General features: G+C 42.7%; 1 long non-coding RNA gene across 1 annotated transcript; it reads left to right on the forward strand.

The window, feature by feature from the left end:
- Positions 1-2598: 2598 nt before the first annotated feature.
- Positions 2599-20892, forward strand: LOC109286394 (uncharacterized). Its single transcript, XR_002094400.2, has 3 exons — positions 2599-2803; positions 16540-16617; positions 20671-20892. It is a non-coding gene; the product is annotated as an uncharacterized LOC109286394 (long non-coding RNA).
- Positions 20893-21370: the final 478 nt, after the last annotated feature.

The following is a 21370-nucleotide window of genomic DNA, read 5'->3' on the forward strand; positions in this document are numbered from 1 at the left end:
GCAGCAAAAGCCCAATGCTGCTGAAACAACTGAAGCCACTCCAGAGTGGACAGGGAAGCTTTTGTTCTGCTCAGGGTGGCAACATTTTAAATTATGCTTTTGCCCTAAATGACTTGATAGTTTTATAGTTTCTAGGGTCAGAAGGGACCTGAGCAGATCATCAGGTCTGACCCCCTGCCCTAGGCAGGAACGAGTGCTGGGATCATGACACACCAGGCAAATATCTATCCAACCTCCTCTTGAAGACCCCCAAGGTATGGGAGAGCACCGCCTCCCTTGGGAGTCCATTTCAGAGCCTGGCAGCCCTAACCATAAAGTAATGCCTCCTGCTCTCAATCAATTTGTGGCCATTATTCCTTGTTATCTCAGGTGGTGCCTGGGGGAACAGAGCCTCACCTATTTTCTGCTGCTCCCCCCTAGTGAATTTATAAATGGCCACCAGATCCCCTCTCAGATTTCTCTTGTGGAGGCTGAATAGGTTGAGGCCCTTTAGTCTATCTTTGTAGGGCCTGGCCTGCTGCCCCCTGATTATATATATAAATATATGAGAGAGAGATCAAATCAGTTGGGCAATGTTTTATTGATATATTTACAATTTTAAGGCACTTTGGAAGCCTACCAGTGCCTCTACCATCATCATAAAATAAATTCTAAAGATCTATATGTTTTGAGGTTTGCTTTTGGTTTTCTTACCTTAGAGCAGTTAGAGCTCCCCCAACCCCTTCACTAACCAGGATGTGGGGACAACAGCCCCTGCAGCCACAATTCCTGCCAGCAGATTTGATCCTGTCTGGCTGTGGCAGGTAGTCACAATGAGTATGTGATGGGGGATATGGGGTTTGCAGGAGTGGGGTGGGAAGGAGTGTGGGGGGATGTGGGGGTGCCTAGAGTGTGTGGACAAGTATGGGGGGATTATGGATGTGGGGGAACTGTGTGGGGGGGCTGCTCAGAAGGTGTGGGTCCCCTGCTCCCAACAGGGAACAGCCCCACCACACAACACATTGACTGCACCACCTCCTACAGGGCCACAACTCCCCTTCCACCCTTCCCCCACAGGGCTCATAGTTCATTAGCCCATGGGTTTCCCAGTCCTGTCCAGTGCCATTCACAAGCAGACCGGACCATGCTGGGTCCATTCAGCATGTACAGAGCCTGGGTCACACAGTGCCACATTGCTGCTGGCTGTAACTACAACTGCACTGGCTGCTGTCACTGATGCCACAAGTGGTGGAAGTGGGACAGGTGTGTGTCAGCTCCTGTTTGAGCCCCTCCACAAACTCACCCACAGACCACATATCCCCCTGCCAATCCTCACCCCCCCCATCCCAACCACCACTCCTCACACCCCTCCCACACCCATAAAACCCCCCACCCCCATGTCCCTACTTACCTGTGACAGCACCCAGGTCCTGATCCTTGCCACACTTCTGCTTGCCCTAGCACGCTAAAGGGTTTGTATGCCACATGCTGGGCATCAAGATCACAATAGAGATGTTCTGGTCACAAACCAGAGCATCTCTCTGGAGGACCGGCCCCTGGGTTACCTCTGAGCATGGTTGGGGGCCATGCCTTGCCCCACTTTTTCCCCCTGTATTTTATTTTGATACCTGGATATCCTGCAAATATGTGGCATTGGGAATGTTTTTGTTTTCCTGGTGTGTGTCTTGCAGCATCTTGAACTCTATTGAGATGCCACAAAAAGCATGTGTGGGCTCATTTGGATGTGCCCTAAATGTCTATTCCACAAAAGTTTTGCTATGGATTGAACAAATTATGAATGAGTAGAATGAAAATTATACAAGCTATAATTCAACAAATGACCTGGATGGAATTAACCAAAGACTAAAATGTTTGAAGTACTGTTCTCTTGTATTTACACATATCTTTGCATTCTTACTGAGGCTAAAAGTTCTAAAATACCAGGAAAGGCTGACTTTACAGCATTGGTGGTCAGCATAAAGGAAGAAACTACTAGAAATTTCAAGGGACAATGTATTTTTACTGGTTGCTAACTCAGTTTCTAGACCATTAGGTTCAGACTAACAAACGGGTAGGTTTGGTGAAGTCTATCTCCTCAGGGTTTCCTACACCTCTTTGCTTCAGCTTTCTTCTTCATCCTCTGCTCTCATTGTATTTCATTATTCTCTTCATCTGCCACTCTACAATCCCATTTTACATTAATTCCTCCCAAATTAGCCCTTGCAATTTGTTATTTTCCAAATTTTGGAACATTAATTCTCTTTTTTCATTGATTATTTAAGGCCACATTACACAGTAATTTTGGGTGCTCCTGGAGCAATTAACACCTGGATTGTCAACACATTAACATCTGAAGCTGGCTTTAAGCATTTGTTAAGTGGCTCAAAGTGATGCCACTCCAGAACAGGATTATCTCTGATCCATGTGACCCAGCTCATGTTACACTTAGGTGCAGCCAAGCTAGGATAATTCTGAAAATAGACATCATGTATATCTCAAGAGAGAGCCTTTTTTTCCTCAAGGTCCTACAGAGATACAGGTCCACTGCCCTGCTTTAAGGTCCCTCTGAAACATGTGGGATAAAATATACTAAAACTCTTTTTAGGGTATGGCTACATTCATCTGTCAAGTTATTGTGATTTTTTTTTCCTTTTCTTTTTCCAGGACAAGCTGCCCAGGCTGTGAATTTCCCTTTGGTGGAGGATCAGCAATGTAGCCTGGAAGGGCAGTGTGTAAATTACTATGTTGCACTTGTTTTGATCTGTGTCAAACCTCTGGATAATTAGATCAACATCAAATGAGATGCCAATTGACAGCCTAACAGGTAAGGATGGCACTAGCAGGGAAATACGTATTGGTGGCAAAGAGTGAAGAGGGAAATAGCTCTCCCACTGTGGATGGAGGCTGTTCTTCCTTCTTGAGCTGAAAAGAATCTTGCTCTGTTTAAGGGAAGGGAGGAAGGGAACTGTTGATAATGCAGCTCCTTTTGGGTGTATTAAGGAGTTAAGATGAATTTATCCTTTTTTAGTGTGCCTGGGAAAAACAGTGAAGATTAATATGTTCACTTTTCCTATTCTAAAGGTTCATTACTTTTAAAACACTTAAAATATTTAGTTTAGGAATTATTGTTCTCACAGTAGTGACTTCAAATTGTTGTCCTTGTGTTGTATTCCAGTGCATGGTCATTTCCCCAAATGTACCAGTTATTCCTGATTCCAAGTCAATCCTGGGTTCCTAATTAAAAACAATAAGTAGATATAGAATATGGGGATGTATGTGGTAGTCATATTGGTCTGAGACAAAAAAAACTGCAAAAATCTAGAACTCTTAGTTCCAAAATGATAGCTTTTATTAGAGCAACTGAGAAACTGCTGAGAAACAAATTTTTTTTTGCAATTTTCCAGCACCCTTAGTATGCTGGATCTAATATAAAATATGTGCATTTTCAAAAATACTGAAAGTATCTATTGCTTGTTTAAATGAGTCTTCTAGTCAGAATAGCACTCTCTTACTTGTTCAACACAATGATTTACAGCTATGTGGGGGGCAAGGCTGTAGTGTTCTTGCTCAAATATCAGTACGTGCCTAAAATTCAGCACATTAAGATCCTTTGTTGATTATTATAATTTTCCAATTCTTTCATGTTGTGACTTTCTTTTATACGTTTGATGTGACTAAGCTCTGCTCTGCCTTCTGCATCTTTTTAGGTTTGTGATCTACAAAATATAAAGTTGTAAAAATAAATTGGCTTCCTTTCTGCATTCAAAATCTTTATCATTTTCTCTAAGACCTCATGGTCCTGAAGTATCATAAAGTTATAGAGAATTCACAAGTATCAGAGGCAGCTATCATATATGAGATTGTGGTACTGATGTATGGCCAGTAACCATGGCTCTCATCCCTTCCATACTTTTCTCAATATCTGAATTATGAGAGATTTATGCAAACATTTTAACAAGCTTCTTATATCTTCCCACTTCTGAAATAATCAAGTTTTGTTGTGCTTTTGTTTTCATCAGTAAAACATCATTTTCTTCATTAATGTCTTCCAGAAATAGCAAGTCTGATCACAATTTGGGGTCTACTTTTGCTTTTACTTAAAATTTCTTTTGAATAACTCAGATTTCTTTTTAATTCAGATGTATTGCTTTCTGTCCTATTCATTGAGGCTGGGGGCCAGAGATTCTCATTGGAAGCACAGGAGTGCCAGGGAGCTACATGCTATGGGGCCAGGCTGGGCTGTCCTTGCATGCTAGAGGAACATGGGAGCTTTACCCTAAGGGGCCAGGTATGTCTGGCCCTGCATGCTGCCATCATGTGCAGCTGGGGACTTAGGAGGAAGTGCTATGGGGCTGGGTTGGCCTGGCCCCACGATCTGCCAGCCATGCAGCCAGAGACTCAGGTGAGAGATCTATGGGCCTTGGATGGGCTGGTCCCACTCAGTGCTGCCATGTGCAGCCAGGGACTTGGTCAGGAGTACAGGAGCTGTGTGCTATGGGGCCAGGTGGCAAGGGACCTTGAGAGGCAAGTCTGAGGGGAGAATATATCCAGAAGAGCTGGCTGTACTTTAAGGAGGATCTCTTCGTGGTGTCCTGTGACCAGTGGGGTCCCCCAGGGCTCTGTCCTTGGACCCATACTGTTCAACATCTTCATTAATGATGTGGACACTGGAGTCAGAAGCAGACTGGCCAAGTTTGCAGATGACACCAAACTTTGGGGAAAAGCATCCACACCAGAAGACAGGTGGATGATCCAGGCTGACCTGGACAGGCTCAGCAAGTGGGCGGATGAGAATCTGATGGTGTTCAACGCCGATAAATGCAAGGTTCTCCACCTTGGGAAAAAAAACCTGCAGCATCCTTATAGGCTCGGCAGTGATATGTTGGCTAGCACTATGGAAGAAAGAGACTTGGGGGTCATCATTGACCACAAGATGAACATGAGCCTGCAATGCAATGCTGTGGCTAGTAAAGCGACCAAAACGCTGGCTTGCATCCATAGATGCTTCTCAAGCAAATCCTGGGACGTCATTCTCCCCCTGTACTCGGCCTTAGTGAGGCCGCAGCTGGAGTACTGCGTCCAGTTTTGGGCTCCACAATTCAAAAAGGATGTGGAGAAGCTTGAGAGAGTTCAGAGAAGAGCCACGCGCATGATCAGAGGTCAGGGAAGCAGACCCTACGATGACAGGCTGAGAGCCCTGGGGCTCTTTAGCCTGGAAAAGCGCAGGCTCAGGGGTGATCTGATGGCCACCTACAAGTTTATCAGGGGTGACCACCAGTATCTGGGGGAACGTTTGTTCACCAGAGCGCCCCAAGGGATGACGAGGTCGAATGGTCACAAACTACTACAAGATCGTTTTAGGCTGGACATAAGGAAGAATTTCTTTACTGTCCGAGCCCCAAGGTCTGGAACAGCCTGCCACCGGAGGTTGTTCAAGCGCCTTCATTGAACACCTTCAAGATGAAACTGGATGCTTATCTTGCTGGGATCCTATGACCCCAGCTGACTTCCTGCCCTTTGGGTGGGGGGCTGGACTCGATGATCTTCCGAGGTCCCTTCCAGCCCTAATGTCTATGAAATCTATGAAATCTTAAGGGTGCAGGAATAAGCTATCCTGATGAGCAAGGATCCTGGTTTTCTCTGATTTAACTGAAAATTGGGGATTTTTTTTAAAGTAACCTAAAAATCCACATTTTTCTCATGATTTATATGAAACACAACTAATACATTTCCTATATATAGTCATGTTTCATGTTAATCATGGAAAAATGTGGATTTGGGGTTACTTTTTCAAGCCAAAAATTGGGGATTTTTTAAATCAAAGAAAACCGGGATCCTTGCTAATGAGGTGGAAAAATGAAAAGCACAGTAGGAGACCAGCCTGGCTATACAGTACTCTCTAAAACAGGAATCTTTAAATTCCTCAAAAAGGAATCCTGTAAAAAGGAGGAACTTGATTATAGTATGAGGGAAGAGTATAAAAGTATCTCCCAGGTATGCAGGGAGAAAATTAGGGGGGCCAATTTAAGATACGGCTGTCAAGGGACATAAAAGATAATAAAAACAGATTCTATAGATTTGTCAAAAGTAAAATAAAAACCATAGATTCCATAAGAATGCAGAAGGCAATTTAGTCATAGACAGTCAAGAGAAGCCTGAAGTATTTTAATACCTTTTTTACTTTAGGTTTCACAAGTGCACTTGGTAGCAGAGATAGGGGAGAAGATAGGGAGACTAGAATAATGACAAAACGAACTAGGGATTACTTAGAGAAGCTAGATCAAGTTGGTAAAACCAGATGGGATCCACCCAAGGGTAATGAATGATTTGGATGAGGGAATTTCAGAGCCACTGGCTATCCTTTTTGAGAATTATTGGAGGTCAAGTGAGGTCCTGCATGATTGGAAAATGGCAAATATAGGATGCCTATACATATGCAGCAAAGCTTCTCCAATGCACTGTAATTACAGCACATCAGAGCTGGATCATGATAATGACTACACTTCAGCATCACATGTATCAGTATCCCCATGCTGGAAAATGGTACCAGGGGTGCTTTAACTGAATCTCGTTGAGTTAAATCACCCCTGTTGCTCTAACTAAAGCATGCCCCCCTCCCCCCCGAATACGTGTATAAATACCCATAGTGCCCATCTTAAGAAAGGGGAAAAAAAGATCCAGGGACTTACAGACCAGTCAGCCTGATGCCTATACCTGGAAACATCCTCAAGGAATCTATTGTGAAGATCCCAAAGGAGAGCAAAGTGATCTGAAACTGTTAGCATGGATTCACAAAGAGCAAGTCATGCCTGACTCAGCTGATTTCCATCTATGATGAAGTGGCATACTCTGTGAATGAGTGAAGATCAGAGGACCTGTTATATTTTGATATTAGCAAGGCTTTTAACATTGTCTCCCATGACATTCTCATTAACAATGTCAAGAAATACAGACTAAATGAAAGTACTTTAGTGTGGATAGATAAATAATAACTTACTGGATCATCTTACTCAGCAAGTAGTCCTCAATGGTACGATGTCTAATTGGGAGGGGGTATCAAGTAGGGGTCCCTCATGGTCTGTCCTGGGTTTGATATTGTTCAACATCTTCATTAATGATTTGGGTGATAGAACTAAGTGCACACTTAGAAAATTTGTGGATGACACCAAGTTGACTGAAACTGTGGACACTCTGGGGGCCAGAGCCTAGATAAACTGGAGAAATGGTCTGCAATCAATAAGATGAGATTCAGGGAAAAGTTAAAAGTCCTGCACTAGGGACAGAATAACCACATGCACAACTACAGACTGGGGAATTCCTGGCTTGGCTGTAGTACTTAAGAGAAAGGCCTGGGGGTTACAGTGGTCTGTAAGCTGAATATGAACCAACAACATGCTCTTGTTGCAAAAAAAAAAAAAAAGTTAACAGCATATTGGGTTGTATCAACTGCCCCTTGCAAATCAAGGGAAATGATTCTTCCATTCTGTTTAGCATTGTGATGCCTAATATGGAGTACAGTTCTGGGCCCTACATTTTAAGAAGTATGCAAACATTTTGGAAAGAGTCCAGAGCAGGGCAACAAAAATTATTAGGGGACTCAGAGTCAAGACTTATTAGAAAAGGCTGAGAAAACTAGAGTTATTTAGTTTAAAAAAGAGAAGGCTGAGGGGGTGTAAGAGGGTGCAGCAAAGACCACCTCTCTTCTCTAAGTACACCAGGTCTCCATCCCCACCTTCTCTTTCACATGCCATGCCTTGTTGTTTAAAGTTAGAGGGAGGTTGAATTTTATGAGAAGGGCAAAAGTTCCACCTGGATGAGGGCAGTCCTCTAGGCAGGGCTCCTCCTCCCACCTATCCCCTGATCCTTAACGCTCCAAGCCAGGTGTCTAAATCTGTGGCCTTAACGCTTGAATTATGACCTACTCAGGCAGTAACTGCCACCTAGTCTTTGTGCTCTTCATGCATTCTGCAATACTCAGTTTCATAGCCAAACTTATGACCTTCCATTTAAACTATTTGCTTGAAGGGCCACTAGACTTCTCAGGATAGGGTAATCAAAATGTTGAGTTTCCTTTGCCCTATGGCAATTTAGTCAGCTTCCTGCCTCTCCAGGGAACTCAACAATCACTTCTGCCAAGTTCCTAATACAGCACCTCCAAAATAATTTTTCCTTTTGGGCATCAGTTAGATCATCAAGCCTTTCCTGGTGCAACTCAATGAATTCTTGATCTAGTCTGGAAGGCCTACTATCAGCCAATTCGTTTCACAGTGCAAGCTACTGTCTTTTACTTCCTTCTTCCCAGTAATTTTAAATGCATTCATCATTCCCCCATTCTTACAGAAGATCCATTAATTATCAATACATTCCTCAGTGTCCCTTGATTATAATAATTATCCATGAACTTGCCAGCCTCTCCTCATTACGTAAATTCAATTGATTCTCTCTTTCCTCTTAGAAATAATTCATCCAACATGTGGGATAACCCTATCAATAGTTTGGGGTTACTGACATTTAATTCATTACATCCCCCCCAGCACCACCATTTTGCCACTTCTTATAGTAATTGATCAGTTGAATTCCTTTTCTGTCTCCCAGTCCCACTCTTCTGAGCTTTCCCCAAATTACCAGACACCACCATGTGCCAGCATGGCTGCTGGGATGTCTCAATGGCCTCAAGCTGCAACAGGGGAAATGTAGCTTGGAGATTAGGAGGGACTTTCTGAATATGCGGGTGGAACAGGCTACCTCGAAAAGCTGTGTAATCTCCATGCTTGGAAAGTGTCAAAAACAGGGTAGACAGATACCTGGTTGGGGTGGTTTAATCACAGATGATCCTGCTTGAGCAGGGGGCTGGATTAGATTACTTTTTGAGGTCCTTTCCAGCCCCATTTTCCTATGACCATTTGTTGTTACGGTAGGGATTTAAACAGAAATCTGAGACTTAAAAGTAATGAAAGCAAGGGAGACAGAAAAAATGGTCTGTGTACACTAGGAGTCAGATTCACTTTATACTCCTAAACAGCACCTACACATGTGTATCTTCCATTTTTGGCTCTTAGGCACAGTTTGCAACTCACCTCTGTGTGCACAAGCCCATATATGCCCTCAGATTTACTCACTTGGACTGCACTCTTGTTGGGCAGCTGCTTGGAGATATAGGATCACCCAGGTATGGCTCAAAACTGTCATTGCAGAAAAAAAAAACAACTGGGCCACTAAAAGAAGGAGCTATGTGAACAAAATGTCTGAAAATAAGATTGTGGATGAGTGAGATGGCTGAAGTTCTGAAAGGGAGGAGCCCTGGGTTTTAGTCTGGTGCCTTACTTCAAAGAAGAAGGAAACTTTCCCTGTGCTGTTTATCCAGTGAATATTAAATGCAGGATATGTGGGAGATTTAACATCCAGCTAGTCTGCCTCTTCCCCCCTTCTAGCTCTTCCAATATGCCACCCTCTATCTTACCTGCCCTGAGTTGATAGAATCAATTAACTAGGAAGCATCTGAAGCCTTTGAAGGGGTGGGGAAGGGGAAGTTCATTTATGTGACCTGGCTTCTCGTTTCACATTTTGGCAGGCCCTGATCTTCTTGTCTGAGGCCTGATTTGCTCTAGCTTCTCTCTTCAGCCCTGGGCCCATTTAATCCAGCCTTGGCTTTCTGATAGCCGCAGCACAGCTGGGAATTAGGCTTCACAGTAGGGTTTTGGCCCTCAGGGTCTCTCAGCCTAAAAGGGATTAAATCCCCATCCCCTGTCTCTCTCTCCATGTATGACCCCTTGCCTTCAAAGTGTGAAAACACGCAGGATGCCTGAAAAGCTATCTCAACCTCCCCTCACAGTCACTTCTGGGCCTCTGGGCATCCATTACAAAACAAAAATTAAAAATCATAACTGAAAGTTCTCCTGCTTTGGGGTAATGGACAAAGTGGCACCTAAACCACCTGGAAACAAAAAGGGAACACTGCAACAAAACTCACTTCCCCTTCCAGGGCTACTTTCAGTGTCCATTTAGGCTTTCTCTCCCTTCAGAAGGGTCCATCTGACCTCTCCATGATCAGGGTTCCACTTCCTCTCCAGCCTTGGGGAAAGCTATGTACCCCCTGAGCTCTGCCCCTTTCTGCCAGCCTGGCCTATTAGATGGCCTGAGCACAGGAGCTGCACATTAGTCCCAGCCCTGCCAGCTGCCTTTGCCAAGGCCACAAAAAAACATACTCTGATTCTGCTGGTTTTGTAGCATGTTCCCAGGAACAGGGAAAGGGTTCCTCCTTATAGGGTACAATAGATCAGCTTCAATAGGAGGGGTCTTAACAGACAGACAGGGGATATTGGGGCTGAAGGACCTGGCGCTGGCATTGGCAGTGGCCCTGAGAATTTGTAGGGGTTTGTGGACTCAGGAATGCCTGCCAGGCTACCTTTCTTCACAGCCCTCCCTGTGGAGGGGGAGGTAAGTCAAGCACTGTGTGATTCTAGTGGATCTCTTGTCTCTGTACTCACATAAGAAAAGGTAAAACACTTCAAACTAGTACTTCATTCAAATATATATTTTTTGTTGCTGCTATTTATATGTGACATTTATACTTCCATACAACTAGCCCTCTGAAACATTTAAATTATTATTTCTGTCTGCACCCAGAGACTCACAGCTACCTCTCTCATTCCATTAATATGCAGACTTATTGACAGCCTAATTTGCTTCCCTCAGGTTGTGATTCAACTTCTCTAACTTGCTAAGAGGGTAGATTTCCTTTTAGGTTACAGTTTAATTAAAGGAAGTGTCTATCAGCATGTTTTGGCACATGTTCTTTTAATGACCTGATAGGCTGATCCCAGATTCCAACAATCATGACTCCTTCCATGCCATATAGGCATGGCAGGATGTGTGATTTTGGGATCAGAGATCAGATCCCAATTTTACTATTACTACTTGTCAGTGAAGGAAGAGCTTAGGATCATGGTCCTGGATGAAAGCTGGGTGCCCACAGAACCAGGACCTACAGCTAGGTGGTCACAGTATGAATCAGAGCAGGCCAGGACTGAAAATTAGCTGATCAGTCCCAGCCCCAGAATGGTATTGTGATCTTGAACCAACACTGCTGGATCCCAGACATAGGACTGCATTGGAGTCTGGAACCAGCTCAAGTTTGTTGCTATCCTGCCACATGTTCAGTTTAAGGCACAATGGAAACTATCCACAAAAATATTACACATCTTTTGTGGAATATTTGTGTGTTTAGTTTCCCATTTTCTCACACCATTTACTCCTTGAACACATGGGAAGGTTATTATTTACAGTGTAATAAAGAGGTTAATTGTCTCTTAAGAGTAACATCTCCCAGAGATCCACATTTTCTCTTCCCAGAACAGTTACCTAACCTCCAAGCAAAGGACTAGAAAGCACTGATAACATCTTCCATCACTTCTACTGAAGCTGTCCACTTGGACAGCAAAGAAGGGAAATAATTGGTGGGTTATGGGGTTGGGGACTGTTTTAAGGGGTTATAATCAGATTAATATAATTCTTGAGGTTGTTTAATGCAAGTGGAACCACCCAGAGTGTTGAAATTATTCACCAAATCTTGCAGTTGTACATTTCATTCAAATTGTTGGTTTTATTATTAACTATTGTTATTATACATATTTTTCTTCTTTTGCTTATTCATTTCTTTTTCTGTATATGGTTGTACATAATAAGGAAACCAATGAGTTCACTGGGTTTGGAGTAAATTCCTGGGTGGTGAGAATGAGGAACACCCCCTATCCTCCCAATACCTAGCAGAGGTATTATCTGGGTGGACCAAGGGCCTCAGATCCTTTGGATTCAAGGTGAGGAGGCCCTCAGCCACTCCTCAGAGACTGACCCCTTGACCACAGCCTTGTCAAAGTGGAGCTTCTGGTATCTTTTGCTTTAAGTTTGGAGAGGATGGGTATAGGGTCAGGGAGTGCTCAAATGAAGAAAATCCAGATTTGGTGCTTCAAAGATGGTGAAACCTCTGGGTGCTGAAGGGAAATGACACTGGGGTCAGGACCTGGAGCCTCCTGTCACCCCATGATGCTTTGGCTCTACAGTCACAAAACACCAGAAACAGTTCCCACCTGGACTCATAGGCCCTCATGCAAAGGTGAACACCACTGTGAAAGGAGTTCAGTGCACTTCCCTTTTAGACAGTGGCTACACAGGTGACTATTGTCTTTGAATCATTTTATGAACAATATCTGGGGCACTTGCTGTTTCATCCATTAACTGGTTTAGGCCTCTGCAGCCTCAGCCATGATTTCTATCCCTACAATGGTTACATCATACTTTGCCTGGAATTTCTCACTAATGTGGTGGGGGTTAAGAAAAAAATGACTACAGCCACACTAGGTTGCCTGGACCCCGAGTGGATGAAGAGAGCCCCAATCATTGTAAGAACCAACTCGAGTTTATTTCAGTTGTTAGTCTGGTATTGCATATGAAAGGCTGGGAGGCAATACATGAGGACATTGACTCTGTGCGTGTTGTGTGCCAAGGCATACCAAGCCATCAAGGACAAGTTAAGCTCCCAGAGTGACTCATGTGTGGGAACTCTTCACTTCACCAGGGCTGCTGAGGAAATGGTACAGGCTCAGAGCAGCAGGATGTTGACAGTGAAGTGTCACTCTAGGGCCTGTGGGGGAATCACTATCTTGGGCATTTTGGAACCCACTCATCATCAAGTCCCATGAAACAGATACTGGTACCTCATGGGGTGATAACCAATAGATGAGGCTACCAAAGGCAAGGTCATAGTGTCCGTGCTTAACGCTGCTACTAGAGACGTGTGTGTGAAACCAGGGCAGCAAATTGCTGAGATCACGGGAGCCGATGCAGCCTTGCCACATTTAAGTTCCAGTGCCATGCATGCCTTAGATGCTATACAGTTCTCATTTAATGACTCTCCCATACCGTTGGAGTGGAAACAATGGCTGCAAATGAAGCTGAGTCAGAGTCCTAAGGTATTCTCAACCCATGAGTGGGATGTGGGGCTTGCCACTGGAGTAGATTACCAGATACTGCTAAAACATGATAGACCATTTAGGGACTTTGGGACTCCTTAATAATTTCTTGTCATTGCAAGTTCTGGAGGTGCTTCCTAATATCCTCCACTTCAATCTAGAAGGATAGCCCTCACATAAGTAGAGGATATTAGGAAGCACCTCCAGAACTTGGTACGACAAGAAATTATTAAGGAGTCCCAAAGTCCCTATGGGTCACCCATTCTAGTTGTGAGAAGGAAAAATATGGACGTGTATTGATTACTGAACTTTGAACAGCAGGACCACGGTGGATCAATACACAGTGCCCTGGGTTGAGGATGCTCTTAACTGCCTGGTGTGCAACAGGTGGTTTTCAGTGTTAGACCTTCGTAATGGTTATTACCCGATACCATTGAAGTAGGAAGACAAGGAGAAGACCACTTCCATATGTCCCCTTGGGTTCTTTCAACTTGAAAGAATGCCACAAGGGATGTCTGGAGCTCCTGCCATTTTTTAGTGGTTGATAGAAAGTGTGGTTGGCGACATGAATATTATGCAAGTTTTAGTTTATCGAGATGACATCGTTGTGTTCAAGAAAACACTGAAAGAGCATGAGGAACAAGTAATGAGAGAGTCTGGAAGCTGTTAGACTCAAGTTGGCACATGGTAAGTGCCATTTCTGCCAGTTGGCCATGAAGTATGTGAGGCATAGTGTGTCATCAGACAGGGTTAGCATAGACCCTGTCAAAATTAAGGCAACGACAACCTGGCCACGAACTAACCGCTCCTGGGATCTAAAGTGATTCCCCAGGTTTACAGGGTACTAAAGACACTTTGTGTGGGATTATGCAGTAATCGTGAAATCCTTAACTGAGTTGGCCCAAGGATACTGGCTAGGAAAGCATAAAAGAGGAAGAAACAATATAGGGCCTGGAAATAAAGAGGGCCTTTCAAGGTGTGGCCTTGAAATGAACAATGATTTCCCATCAGGCTATTCTTAAATTATATGTCACATAACTGGTATTGTGACAGTAGGGGGTTGGGGAGCAAACCACTACAATAGAAGCAGGCAGGCATTCCATCATTAAGTCATGATTTCATGAATTAAAATGACAGATATTTAAATGTTAATTCTTTTGTGGAATGCAAGCATCATTAAAGAGTCAGTACTTATAGGTTTCACTATTATATATTTTATCACCATGTACAGTCATGGATTTCTTTATACATATAATCTTACAACCATGTAGCAGAGAAAATGAGATTACTCAAATATATTCCTCCACCTCAGTAAAATTCACATGAATATTACATATATACCTACAGCCACCCAGTAGAAATAATGAGATTACAACTACTCCTACTTCTTCCAAGGATAAGAAGAAGAAACTACTGTACTCTACATGATTATATTTCTGAAGTTATTGTAAAGGACAAAGGAGATTACAGTTGTCTAATAACGAAGGTGCAGAAAAATCACTATTAAATCTTTGCAGTATTAGCCCCTACAATGTGTCGTCAACCTACATGATGAAAAACTGAGAAATTCCCCATTACATATTTTTTTTACTAACTTAATGAGGAAAAACACAGTGAAAAGAACTTTAATGGTTATGTTCAAGACCTAATAGTTATAGTAATCTTACTATAGTTAAGCAGAAAAAAGAAAAAAAAGAAATTAGGAATAAAATAAGAATGCCCCTCTCAACTAAGATAAGATTTTTACTTTCTTATACCCAATTGATTAGCCAAAAAGTCAAGGTCTTTCAGGTTATTCTAGCTGGGAGGAGAAAATTATGATGGATGATGGAGTCATGTTTCTTTGACAACCCTGATTTTCTCTTTTAGGGTTTTTTGTTTTTAATAAACACACTATTTCTTGGATTCCTGAAATAGCAGGAATCATGTAGCACAAGACATTTTCTTTGCTTTCAGCCCTAAACCACCTAACCTCATATCTCCCCCTCTGTCTAGACTCTTTTCATGATCACAAAACCAGTAACTGATAGGTTTCTCTGATACATCCTTTCTGGTTTCTCACACCACCTCTCTCACCTTGTTGCCAAGGAACCTCATAGCATACTAGGCTGCACTAGCAGGAGTGTTGCCAGCTGACTGAGGGAAGTGGTTATTCCCCTGTATTTGGCATGGGTGAGGCCACATCTGGAGTACTGGTGTAGATACTTTTTGGGACTTCTTCCTGCTAGCCTCCTGGTTAGCCTCCATGAGCTCTCCCCTACCTGTATCCTTTCCTGCCATGACTTGATGCAACACCTAGTGAGGACACTCTCAGACATCAGGCCCATGTCTGGGCTGCATCCCTCCTGACCTCAGTCCAATTTTACTCTAGCTGTGCCTACTAGCTGGGAGCCCACTGGTCAGGGCTGTGAGCTTTAGGTGCAATGGGTATATTGCACCATTTTCAGTCCCATCTGGCTTTTCCCTGCTGGGCTCAGAGTTAACCCTATAGTCTCTGTCCTCTGCCTTCCCAATCATGTTGGGATTTGGGGTACTCCATGAGCACCCCCTTTCCTCTGCTTCCCCTACACCTACCACCCAGACCACCAGGTTGAGCATTGCCTACAATCCTGCTGTTGGCTTGACTCAAAACCAAAAGGGTCTGCCTTAGGTACATCTCATCCCTGGAGCAGCATTCTCTAAGCCAAAACCAAAATAACAAACAAGTTCCAGATCTCACTTTGCTCCCAATACAATGTTACCAGCATTCCTTGCTTGGCTGCTCCCTGGAATCACTTCTTCCCTGCTCTGAGTTCATTTCCTCTGCCTCTTCACAGGGAATTGCATCCCCTAGGAATTCTCTGGCCAAACTGCTTCTCTGGCCAGAAGCTTAAGTTTATAAAGTGCGATGCAGGTCACCTGACTTCTCTACTTCAGCCCTGGGGTAATCAGGGACTCACAACAGCTGGATCCAGTTGCTGTCTTGTTTCAAACTCCTCAGCTTGCTAGTGAGCTGCAATAGCTCCCAGAGAACATGAACAACAATGACCAAGCTAACATGGTGGAGGGAAGGGGAGTGTAAGGGGTTGCAGTGAGAACATGAGCGCAAGATACGGTTGGGGGAATAGGGAGTGAACTACACCCAAGACAGCCAGGGGGATCCAAAGGAAAGGGACAACCCAGAAAACCCAAGAGAGGGCAAGGGAGTGGGGAGTAAAAATATATAGGAAGTGGGGGTGCGGCGGGGGGGGAGCCTCAGCACCATTGTCCCTCTATTAACAGTGTAGAGGCCATTACACTTATGCATTTGCAGCACACGGTTATCTTAAATGAAGTGCTGCAGTTCTACACAAGCCTTAACAATATTTTTGTTAGAAGGCAAGAGTCAGAAATGCTATGCTATGGATTTTTAAACCATTTTATAAGCTCCGTAGAAGAGATTTTATTATTAATTAATTTATTTGCAATTATTCTTTTGTAGCACTGAGTTGGGAAGCATCAGGGGACACTTACTGGGCCACTGACAGTGCTGTGACTCATAAATAGCATTGTGTTTGTAGAGTGTTATGTATAAGGGGAATCACATTATAACATCCTTTTCTTTTTTGTCTAGTCAGCTAACCACAGCAGCCTAAGAGATGTCAAGGACACCATCCACTTACTCATGGAAACAAATTTCTTACCTGATGAGGTAGCAAAAAAAATTTTTTTTTCTAAGTGAGATCCAAAGAGGGCTCATGATAAAAACAGAACAAAACAAAACAAAAAAAATACTGCCAGCAGGTTGCCATGTTGAGAGAGATGTTTAGTCTGTATTCATGTCTTATTTCAATATGACAAAATAGAACTAATAAGTGAAATATAATATGGATCCATGAAAACTGAAAAAATTGGTATGAATTAGTCAGAGTCCAACACATAACCATTATTCCTCACTGAATTTGATCAGTGTTCCATAAACCCCTTCATAAAACAAAGTGAAAGAGAGAGTAATGTGTATAGAAATGCTTTATTTATAAACTGGAACAACCCCATTTCAGTAGCATATGGACTGCATCTCGAATCAGATCCTTTAGCTTTGCCTTTCTTGCCTGCATACAAATTAACATTGGAACATGAAATTATTAATTACTGAGCAATAAATAATATCTGTATCTATTAAAATATTTTTAATTTAGAGCTTAAGATGGAAAGCTAAGTTCAACCTTAACTTTGTGTGTTTACACTAATGGAGAAGCAAGGGGTTTGTAGGTGAAATCTTTCATTGGACCAACTGCATGATTGGCACAGATTTAGGCAAATTTTCAGGCACAAGATAACCTGCTTCCAGTATGTGGTTTTGCTTAGTGTTACAAATGGTTTAACTTAAAATTCTGTGCTCACCAACACTGTATTCTATGGACAAAACTTCCTTTTTCTTTTTCATCCCAAAGTGATTTTCATCTGGAACATCTAGGCAAAATCAGTTCAGTTGTCTAAGATGGATGAAGGTGTTTTATATATATACTTACTATATATATAGTTATAGTTATATAATGATACACACACACACAGACTTCCCTTTATAAAATAGTCTAACTAAACTTGCAGTAGAATTAAACCAAAGACATTTCAAAGTAAATACAAATAAAGTAGAGAAGTGAATTCAGCAGCTTTCTGTAAAGGTTCTTAGCCCATGCTGTTTCACTTCTTATCTCAATTAAATTTTGTGAGAAGGAATGATTAAAACTACAGCTCTCCTAGGAACTTAATTCCTATCCTGAGAGAGGCAGTTTGTCTGGAAGAAAGAGAATTTGGTTTGACCACTCACTCTTGAGTGAAGCATACATTACAACTCACTAAAATGTGGTGTTGGGACTTACAAGACCAGCAAAATAGGTTTCCTTGAAAACTTTAGCTTGTCTTCTTTAGACTGCTTTGTCCCCTGAGTAAACCTGGCCCGTGTCTGTCATAATTTTTATGAAGCAAGCCCAGGATGTGGTAGTATTTGCCCAGATAATTTCCTTTTTTAAGATGTAAAGGACAGATCCTTTAAATAGGTCATAACAGCTGCATCCAAGTGAGCAGGGGAATGTGCTTCCAGTGGCAAAAGTAGTAATGGCATCAATTTGTACCACTACTTTTTGCTGCTGCTCACACACTGGTACATACACTTTGTTGAGGGACAAATTGTTCCACTTTGTACAAACTGTTCTTGCCCAGCTCCTCCCATGGTGAGGAGCCAGGGCGCAACTGAATGAGTGGAGATGCTCTTTTCTCCCAGACAGTAGTGTGAGGATGAGTGATATAAAGAGGAATGATTCTATTAAAGTGAAATAAATGTCAACAGCAATTATAGCCCTCATTTTGAATAGCAACCTAAAAACAAATTTTATCACCAACAGCTGGAATAAGTATTTATGATGTTGCTGGTATTCTTCAGATAATTTTGTCCTCTGTATTCAAATTGGTTGGCATTCTTTTCTTGCCTGATCATCTAAGTGGCCACTTTTTGGATGTCTCCAGGGCATTTTTGGTATTCCCCCATCCAGGGGCAGGCTAATCCTGGGCTTATAGTTCTGTGCATGTGAATGATGATATACACATGCAGGCTGGCAGTAACAAAACACAAGTGAGAAAGACTTCTCATCTTTTCCTGAGTGGCTAGGGCACTCACGTGGGTCCCCTCACTTCTACCCTCAAGGTTTCTCTTACTTCCCAGAGCAACACTTTAGCCACTACAACACATACCAGCTTCCCCACCCCCCTTGTACTACATCTGAAGATATTCCCCACTGCGTGGGAACTACATGGGGAGAGAAAGCAAGGGGAAAGCAGTAAGTGTTTGGCACAGTATGGTAGCTGCTAGCTTGAGAAGGAAGAGGCACATAGGACCTTGCTTTCAATAAGTTCTCCAAACTTTGAACTGACAACCATCCTTCTTTTCTAGCTTAAGTCTTATTGTGGTTAATAGTACTAATAATTGCATGAAAATTACTTAGGGAAAACATAATTGTTAGCTCAAACAGCTCTAAAGAATATGAAGGCCATGTTTACAATGTACAATTACCTTTACTCTGAAGATCTCTCAAACACTGCAGTACCTCTTCTTTGTCAGTTGCCTCCAAAACTTAACAATATTCATGCAGTGTTTTAAGAAGTCTAACTGGCTACTCAAGGTATACATATGCAAACATGTATAAAGTACCCAAGTATGGCAGCAAGCATATATTGTAGCACTCCTAGAAATGAGGAAAGATCCCTCAGATCCAAAGAACTTGAGACCTATATCCTTACTATGTCATGTTTTCAAACTCCATGAAAACTTTATATGAAACCATTTGTCATCAGTTGTCAAAGAACAGCTAATCCCTGAGCAAGCTGGCTTTTGCTCAGGGAAATCATGCACCAGTCAAGTATTAAACAGCACACAGCACACTGAAGATGGCTTTAAAAAAAGAACGGTTACTGGTGCAGTATTTGTAGACCTGTCAGCAGCTTATGACACTGTAAACCACTAGAGAGAGACTCCTTCCAAAAATATATATGATGAAATATTATAAGATAGTACAAATAATATGATCCTTGCTAGACAACTGGTGGATTGAAGCACTGGTGGATGAGGTCTTGTTTGTTTGGGTCCTTGAGTCCTTTGACATAAATCAAGCATCAGCATTGCCTCTTCTGTAGCCACCATCTGGGAGCCAGTTTTAGTGACATAACTGAGTGGATGAGTTGGTGAACAGTTCAGCAATCATCAATTCCTAGCATAGCTCAGGTAATGTGGACAACTTTGTGACCCCAGGCACAAACAACGATGTAGCCAGTCAAGTGCCAATGCTTGGAGCATGCATGTTGCCATGATGTCTTATGCCTGTTTTTCTGGCAGAATAGGGTGTTGGTGATGGTGAGTCTGTGTTCTGCACATTTGGTCAAAAGGAGGATACCACTAGAGTTGACCTTCCCCCTCTTTCTTTGCCAGTGGTTCTGTTCCAGAGGTTTGAGTTCCTTCCAACTCTGGCATTGAAATCACCAAGATGAATAAGTCTGTTTCCCTCCAGAATACCAGAAAGGATTTAGCCAAGGTGACATAAAATTCCTCCCTGGTTTCATTTCTGGTGTTAAGAGTTTGGGCATATACATTGATGACAGTGGTGTATTGGCTTTCTTCTAGTTTAAGATAGAAAGTCATGAAGTGCTCATTAATTCCAATAGGGAACTCACTGAGTTGATTTATGAGTTCATTCTTGATGGCAAAATCCACTCTGTGAAGCCAGTATTATCCTTCCTGTTTACCCTTCCAGAAGAAGGAATAGCCACCTACTTGTTCTTTGAGCTGCCCATCTCCTACTTCCTGGGTCTCATTTAGTGCAGTAATCTCAATGTTTTGTTGTTAGAGTTCTCAAGCCATGATTGTGGCATTGTAGGCATTCAGTATTAGGATTGTCTATATGGGTCCTGTTGTTTCAGGTCCCAAGATTGATTGTTTGTTATAACTGATCTTGGCTGAAGTAAAGCTAATTCACTGGACAGTTATACAGTCAGTAAAAAGGTAGCCAGACTATGTTTAGGGCACCCTTTTTAGCCCCCTCCTAATGTGGAGTGAGCAGAACAGATTTTGAATAGGGCTGCTCAGTTGTAGTTACAGCTGTAGAATTGCACACCTGGCTCCAAGTGCTAGATCACCTTTTTATAACTGCTGCCTTCATGCCAGTTCATGAATAGGAGCTTCCAAATCTCACAATCCTGCTCCTGTCATCACTAGGTGGTCATCAAAGGACTTGAAGAATGGACTGGAAAAGCTGTTTCCATGGAAAATGCCTATGCGCGATTCCTTTCATCATGGAGAAGCTGCTGCACATCAGCTTCCACATTTTTCTTGACAGAATGAGACCTTAATCCAATGGCAAGAAGGCCAAGGTAATTGGAGATCTCATTCTGCTGCAGCCTTTGTTCACCTTTGCAGCCAATGAGATTCTATCATTTTCTTCCACCTATTCTGCTGTTAAGAACCTGTAGACCCATAGCTGGGGGCTAGGCAGGCTTATTATAATGATGACCTCTACTTGCCATGTCATAACCCCATCAAAGGATGAATGTGGATTTCAGGAGAGAAAGCATAGCCATCTGCTGTCCCCACTGCATCCCGGTGGTGCTGCCACTACTTGGTCCATGACTGCTTATTTGTCAGAATTACCCCTACTAATTTCATAGCTAATCTTCCCTGAAGGTCATTCCATTATCCAACACCTGTGGCTGTGCTGGGTAGCAGTACAGCTCTGCCACCAGGAGGACCAGTGATATGAAGGACAGATAGTGGGAAGACAAAGCAAAGGAGATTCAACATCTCACTGACATGCACAATATGTGTTGTTTTTTCAGTGCCACCACATCTACAGTCTGAGCACTCAGGCACCAACCCCCTTGAGATTTAGTCTTCTAACATTCAGATCATTAGTCTTCTG

The sequence above is a fragment of the Alligator mississippiensis genome, chromosome 1, assembly GCF_030867095.1.
Source record: "Alligator mississippiensis isolate rAllMis1 chromosome 1, rAllMis1, whole genome shotgun sequence".
NCBI lineage: Eukaryota > Metazoa > Chordata > Crocodylia > Alligatoridae > Alligator > Alligator mississippiensis.